The following is an 8,332-nucleotide window of genomic DNA, read 5'->3' on the forward strand; positions in this document are numbered from 1 at the left end:
CCGCAAAAAAAAAATATATATTTTCAGCTTAAAAAATTATTTTCTACTCTAATAAAAATAAAATATTTTTCTCTAAAATATTTTTCATTCATAAATCAAACACTAAAAATCATTAATCTACTTGTTTTCTAGGAAAACATTTTCTAGAAAAACAATTTTTATGGAAAACATTTTCCTTCCTACCAAACACACCCTATATGGTGTATCAGTTAGGAAAATTTTTAAATTGGCAATCAAATTGTGTATTAATTTTATATATTAATTTATTTTCTATCTACCTATCAAATATTATATAAATTATATAAAAATTAATTCATAAATAATTTATTTTTTATTCACCAAACAACCAACATTTTCTCCTAACTTAAACATGATGGAGTAGATAGAATAAAAGATTACTCCGAATACATAGGACCCATGCCATGAATTATTTAAATTAAGACAGACTAGTGGTCAATGATTGGAAGACCTACCCTCTCTACTTGCAGTCTACAATACCCCTTCCATTCCATTTCCCCTTCTTTTCTTTAGACTTCGTCTTTATTTGGTTATATATTTTAAAGTTGGTTTTTAAAAAATTTAGCTTTTAAAAATTAATATGTGGCCATAAATTTTAAATATTTTGAAAAACTATATTTTGAGGAAGTCTGAACTGAAGTTTCAACATTTGTTGGTCATAGTTATGTTTTACTTCTTAAAATTCCTGTAAATTATAAAAACTATCAAAAATATTTAAGTATAAGATTGACACAAAATTATTTATTTTTTATAAATTGCTAATAGACTATCCAAAAATCATAACACGATATTTTAATAAAAACTACTAATAAAACAATTAGTAGCTACTACGATTCATCAAATAACAATTAGTTACAAAGATCTATCGGTGTAAAATTAGTTCTTTTTTAAATATAATTTTTTTATATTTTTACGGAAAAAGTTCTTCACATAGTAGGAGTCCGTTTAATGAGGAAAAATGATAAATAGAATTAATTGGAGTCATAAGTAGATGAATTTTTAAATAACATATACAACTTCGGAGTAATTTTAAATTTTAAAAGAACTCAACAACTATTTTTGGGCCAAAGATCACTTTTTTGTACGTTATGGAATTTTTGCAGATTTTTCTTTTTTTCAAAATTAAACAAATTTTGTCAAAATTATTTCCAAAAAATTCTTGCAATATCTATGGGTAAATGAGTCTGAAGTTGTGATTTTTAATATTCAAATTTGTGTTAAAACAACAGTTTATTTTAAAAAATAAAATTTTGTGAGTGAAAGTCAAAAAAAATTAAGTCTTCATGATATTTAAAGACCAAATTTTGTCAAACTTCATGGTCAAAAGAATTATTTGAAGATAAATTTTTAAAAATTATTTCTAAAATTAGAGCCGTTAATATGGGCTATGCCCGTTGGGCCAGTCTAGCCTAATTCGAAATTTAATAGGGCCGGATTAAGATTTTTGCAGCCCATTAAAGAAAATATTTTTTAGCCCGGCATGAATAAAATCTGCTGATTTGTGGGGCTTGAGAAATATCAGTAGGGCCGGCCCATGAGCCAATAAAAATTAATTAAAAAATATAATATAATATTAAAATTTAAAATTAAAGAGAGTTCAAATTCAAAACAATTAGATTAATATTTCTATTTAGATTTTTATACTTTTACTTGAAAAAAACATAATAAATATTATAAAGATAATTTTATTTGTTGATTTGATTAACAAGTAGTAACATTAACATCATGTAATATTATTTTGTCGATATTTGGATAATATTTTTAAATGATATTTTATAATTTAATTTAATAATAATAAAAAAATATAATTTTTTAAAAAAATGGACTGGACTGGCAAGCCACGTACTTGAAGGTTGGACCGACCGTTTTCTGGCCCACACCAAAAATAGGTTAGTCGGGTCTGACCCGTAAAATGTCAAAGTCTGTATAGATTAGACCAGATAAAGTGGGCTAGTCCATATTGGCAGTTCTACCCAAAAAATATGGTCAAATGTTAGATCAAACTTCCATTTTTTTAAAAAAAATTATCAGATCCTTTTGCCAATCATTAACAATTTTATGAGGTAACAAGACATTGTTAAGATATAATTTTTATAAATGAAAATATTATGTATCTTAACAAATTGTGTTAGTAATTTCTATTTAGTGCATGTATTAATATATTTATACATATATATGATGTTATTAAGGGTCCGTTTGGATATGATATCATGATATGAAATTATGATATGGTATAATAATATGGAATCATGAGATGAAATTAAAGTTTTGTTTGGACATGCGATATAAAATTTTGGTGTTGTATATTTTCTCATAAACATAAAAATCTCATAAGTTCTAAAATTATTAAAATAGCCTCAATTGTTTATTTAATATTATCAAATAAACAAAAAAAATCATAAAATCGTATAATAAATTATCATAAAGTTATTTGTTCTCCACTTAAGTAATTATTTTATCAATATATTTGAGTAAAAATGAAACATCTTTCACGGGCTCTTCAAGATTTTATTACTCAATAGTCGTAAAGTGTGAATTAAATTGATTATATGTTGGTGAGAATAATAAATTTTATATCGGTGAGAATAATAAATTTTATGTCGATGAGAATGATAAATTTTTAAAAGTAATGATGTGATTTTAAATTTTATTTACATGTGAAATAAATGATTATTAGATATAAATATGGGGTTGTTTTAACAAAATATAAACTTGTGGATCAAATTTTGTATTAAAATAACTCAAATCATGATATGGTATTCTCATATGATTTCATATCATGATTTTTGGAGAATATGGTATTATATCTCATGATACTGTATCATGAAATGAAATCAGCGTAAAATTGCATGTCTAAACGCTAATTCCATCTCACGATACCATATCGTGATATGGTATCACATGGCGAAACACCAGCTAAATAAGTTCATTGTATGATCTATAATAAAGTATTCAAGTTTTGAGCCACAAAATTACATATATATTAACATAAGTTCATTTTAGTTAACTTAAAAAAGACAAAATGGTCTGATAGGCCTTTATACTTGGGTCGGATTGTAAACTGGACCTTTCTACTTACGATTTTGTCAATTGAACAATTAAACTTAATAAAACACAGTAATTTAAATCCTTTTCTTATTTGATTAGGGTGCGTGTAAATACAACCAAATACACATGAAATCCACGTCATTTTTAGTGATACGTCAGAAATTAAATATAAAAAAATAATAATAGTATTTAAAAATGCTATTTTTTACTTTCTCTCTCATTGTAGCCCTTTCCCATCCATTTCTCATCTGATCTCACCTCCAGCGCCTCCCCCAACTGAATCCAAACTCATCTCCCATCCTTTAGCAATGTCGATGATATTTATCTCGTTCATCTCCAGCGAAGATTTGAAATCGAGTAAATGGACTAGTATCAGAATGATTTCTTGAGCTACTACAATCAATAAGTTCTTGTCATCTCTCAGTAACAGCCCAAGTATTCTCAAAATCCCTATATCTACAGTTGTGGCAATAGGTGCGTGATTTGGTAATATGTCAATTTGATCATTATTAGTAGATACAACAATTTCTTCTACTTCTGAATCCTAAACAATTCGATTAGCGGTAAGTACACTAAGATTTAAAGTTATTTTTTCAAACTACTCTCCAATTCTAAGTTCATAGCCTTCGTGGTATCTTCATCTATAGTACCTACCAAATAAAATGCATGTTCAGAAAGACCATCTAATTCTCCGGAAAGGATCAATTGAAATCCTCGAATTGTTTCTGCTAGACCAACATATTTTCCTGGAGAATCGGTAAATACTTCTGTTACTAAAAAGGGACGTGATAAGAAACACTCAATCTTTTGTGCTCTCTCTACGAGTAAACGATCCTCTTCAGATAATTCGTCCAATCCAAGGATAGCTATAATGTCTTGAAGTTCTTTGTAATGTTGTAAAGTTTGCTTAACTCTTTGGGCGGTTTCGTAATATTCCTCACTAATGATCCGAGGTTGAAGCATGGTTGGCGTTGAATCTAAAGGATCTACTGCTGGATAAATACCTTTGGCAGCCAATCCTCTTAATAGTACAGTAGTAGCATCTAAATGTGCAAATGTGTCACGACCCAAAACGAGTTGTGAGTGGCACTCACACTTACATCCCTAGGTGAGAGAACCAACAAATTTAACCCAACTTACAAACTACAAACATAATTCGGAACCTCAAATATCTTACTAAATATCTTTTCCCAAAACCTGAAACTTATCACAACAAGGACATCTAATCTCCAATACTAAGTCTAAGAATATCAAATACACCAAAATAAATGAATAAAATGGTATGCGTCCGAAAGTATAGGACATCATGTCATGACCGAGAGGACCCAACACGAGCTTGAATGGATAGCCCATCCTAAAACTTGATACGCGGGAGGCTGGCTAGAGCTGAGGGGCGATTCAAATTCGTCGGTACACTTGCTGCACTCCATATAAGGAAAACAAAGAAAAATACAAGTAGGGCTCAGTACGAGGCAACATGTACTGAGTAAGTATCATCGGCCAACCCAAAATAGTAACTAACATACACTGAATAATAGTATAAAATCAACTATAGTACTTAATAGGTGAGAAGCAACAAACAACATGAATGAGTGACAATTGAAGCAAGTACCTAATTAAAACAATATCAAGCACACACAAGGACTCATGCCTCCACACCACGTTCGTTGGGAAATGGGTTCTTTGAGATTAAGTACATTAAATTAATTCAATATCCTTTTCCTTTAATGTTTCTGTGTCGGAACGTGACACTCCGATCCAACTATACCGTGTCGGAACGTGACACTCCGATCCAATTATATCGTGTCGGAACGTGACACTCCGATCCAATTATACCGTGTCGGAACGTGACACTCCGATCCAATTATACCGTGTCGGAACGTGACACTCCAATATAATTATACTATTAACTTATCCTTTATTATCACCACTTTCAATTCATTGTTATATTATTTTCATCAAGCCTTCTTTATTCAAGGCATCACTTCGATAGAGAGGGTTAGATAATATAAATTCTACGGTCTCAGGATTTCAGACCAATCACAAACCACACAACCAAATCACACAATCACACAGTCAAGTACATAGAGAACTTCACAATATCATTCAATGCATATCAATCACTATTAAGAGTTTACTATCAAATAGCATAAACCATAACCTACCTCCACCGAAGAACTGAAGTCAAGCAACTACTTCTCCAATGCTTTTTCTTTCCTCAATGCTTCCGAACCTTTCTAATCTATCAAGTATATATGCATAATTTGTAAGTTAACAAGCCTATAAACACTAATATTATTCTATGTCTAGCCTAGATCCACAAATCATAAAACACAAATCTATACTCAATTTTCTAATATTGAGGTTTATTAACATGCCAAGTCTCTTTTTTTTTTTTTTTTATATTTAAGCCTAAAATTAAGTCTTTATTTCTTTGAATAATATAACTTTAATGGTATCCAAATAATATACTAGACTTAATATTTAATTATCTATCTCAATATATAAAAACTTGATTCATAAAATAATAATCAAACACAAGTCTCCATAACCGAAAACCAAACAAAAGAAATGGTCCAATAACTCTAACTATGACCGTAGCGTGAATAAATCATAAGCATAATGCCAACATCAATTCCACCTGTAATGAATTCTTCCTTCTAATCATAATGTAATTCCCTCACAACTATCAACCAAATTCTAACCCACTAACATATTATCTCATAACACTCATATATTACCCCAAGTCCAATTTACCAGTGCCTCCGTTTCTAACCTTTTCAATTCACTTTTTCTACCTACTTTTCATTATTATTAATATACTAACCAGTATTAACAAATCCACAATGTATTATAATCTCTAAGGTTCGTGATTGACTTACCTGAAGCTACGATATGCTCCTTGTGTTTATGCGGTGATGAGGCACAGTGAGTTTTGACGCCCTTTTCTTCGCCCAAACCCTTATTCTTTCTATAAAATATTTACTCCCTAATTATTATATAAGACTAGTTATAAAAATAGTAAAAGTGCTCCACTATTAGTTTTAATATTATTTTCTCTAACCACTAACTAAATAAATTATTAGAACTACCCCACTAATTTCATAATTATAATTATGAAATAGTTCAAAATACCTATTTAGAATCTAACGAAAAATATTTTATGAAACACAAGGCTTTAACTCTCAAAACGACCAAAAGGGTCGTTACAAAATGTCATGGCAAGAGCAGGGTCGGTCAAATCGTCTACAGGTATACAAACTGCTTGAATAGAGGTTATGGACCATTCTTTGGTAGAAGTAATTCTTTCTGGTAAAGAACCCATTTCGGTACTTAGGGTCGGTTGATAACCCATAGCGGAAGGCACTCTAGCCACTTAGGTCGATACTTCGAATCCTGCTTGGACGAAAACGGAAGGTATTAACAATAAATAGAAGTACATGTTGCTTATTAACATCTCGGAAATATTCCACCATAGTTAGTGCAGTCAAACCAAAACTCATATGAGCTTCTGGCGGTTCTCATATTACTGCAAACTAAGGTCACTTTTAATTCAGCAATATTTTCTTTATTAATCACTCCAGATTCTTTCATTTTCATGTAAAAATTATTTCTTTCCCGAGTACCTTCACCCACTTCGCCAAATACTGATACGCCCTGTGAGCATTAGAAATATTGTTCATCAATTTCATAATGAGTATTGTTTTACCCACTCCAGCTCTGCTGAATAGTCCGATTTTTCCTCCACGAAGATAAAAGGAATTGTAATTCAGAAAGTCATCAACATTGCGAAGGTTGGTGACATTAAAATTGTTGAAGGAGGAAGTAAGAGAAAAGTCGTAAGAAATTAAATTCAAATAAGAATGGATCTGCTTCATCAGAAATTGACAAACTGGAGAACATCGGAAACATAAGTTGTATGAAGTGTATGTTTATTTTCTACTTAAATCACACTTGTATATTGATATGTATTTTATACAAATTGCTTGAAGTATATATGTATGCATATAAGTAATCGTATAAAATACCAAAATTTGTTCACATTAAAGAACACAATTGTATTCGAATCATATACAATACATATATACAAATCGTATCATTCAACTTTTTTTCGAACAAAAAAATAGAATAGAATTGTTAATATACGATTTCTCTAATCTTGTATAAGCAAATACAATTTTTTTGCAAAACATCAGAATCATCAAAACAAAAATTATTCGTTATTCAAATTTTTAACTATATGCTATGAAAATCAATTGTATATTTTCTTGCCGCTTCAAAATATGAAGTTTCCTCGAAAGAAACAATAACCTGATGTTGAATATACAAAATTATTGATTAAGTGAATGCTCCGGTCGTTTGAGGGACAAGATGTTATGGACTTTCTATTGATTTAGAACTTTTTTTAAATTTTTTTTTTGATTTTGGACATTTAGCTTAAATCATGGAATTACGTAAATTTCTTGTTATTGATTTTAGCACTCATGATTCAATTTATTTAAAATATAAAATGTTGTATAAATTTTTAACCAAAAAAAAACGTTATATACAAAATAAATGCTTAATAGAAAATTAAACTATACCCATGAAATGTAATTATATAAATTAAAGACATAGAGCGTTATTTTGAAAAATCTATTTGTCATATATGAAATTTTCCCTACTATTTACTGACTCGTTAATTGGATGTTGAAATTTTCTCATGATCAAAAGTGTAGAGGCGACCTCAATCGTTGTTTTGAGTGTTCAAATAATTTCATAGCCTATATTAAGGGTGTGTTCGGTATGAAGGAAAACATTTTTTGGAAAATGTTTTTCAATTTTCTCATGTTTGTTTGGGTAAAATATTTTGGGAAATATTTTTCAAATCAATTCATTTTCTTCAAATTCAAGGAAAATGACTTTCCTTCAAAATTTAAGGAAAACATTTTTCTAAACTTTCCTTCGACTTTAAGGGTGTGTTTGGTATGGAGGAAAATGTTTTCCATGGAAAATGTTTTCCTGGAAAACAAGTAGATTTTGGACTTATTTTCTCATGTTTGGTTGGTGAGTAGAAAATATTTTCCGGAAATGATAGTTAGTGTTTGATTAATGAATGAAAAATATTTTTGAGAGACTTCTTTTATTTTTACTAGAGTAAAAAATAATTTCTATTTAAAATCAAAATTATTTTTTTTTGGGCGGTGGTGGGAGTGGGGTGGGGGCGGGTAGAGGGGAGTGGGTAGGCGTGAAAAAATAATAATTTGAAGTGGTATTTTTTTAAAAA

At 29.6% G+C, this 8,332-nt stretch overlaps 1 pseudogene across 1 annotated transcript in view; it reads right to left on the reverse strand.

Annotated features, from left to right (window-relative positions):
• Nucleotides 1-3,603: 3,603 nt before the first annotated feature.
• The window catches only part of LOC107006196, an 11,264-nt pseudogene continuing 6,535 nt past the window's right edge, over nucleotides 3,604-8,332 (reverse strand). The window contains exons 5-6 of the transcript XR_003575807.1: nucleotides 6,282-6,935; nucleotides 3,604-4,123 (exon numbers count right to left, since the gene is read on the reverse strand). The product of XR_003575807.1 is annotated as an ATP synthase subunit beta, chloroplastic-like (transcript). The remainder of the gene's footprint in view (nucleotides 4,124-6,281; nucleotides 6,936-8,332) is intronic.

This window comes from Solanum pennellii, chromosome 12, assembly GCF_001406875.1.
Source record: "Solanum pennellii chromosome 12, SPENNV200".
Lineage (NCBI taxonomy): Eukaryota > Viridiplantae > Streptophyta > Magnoliopsida > Solanales > Solanaceae > Solanum > Solanum pennellii.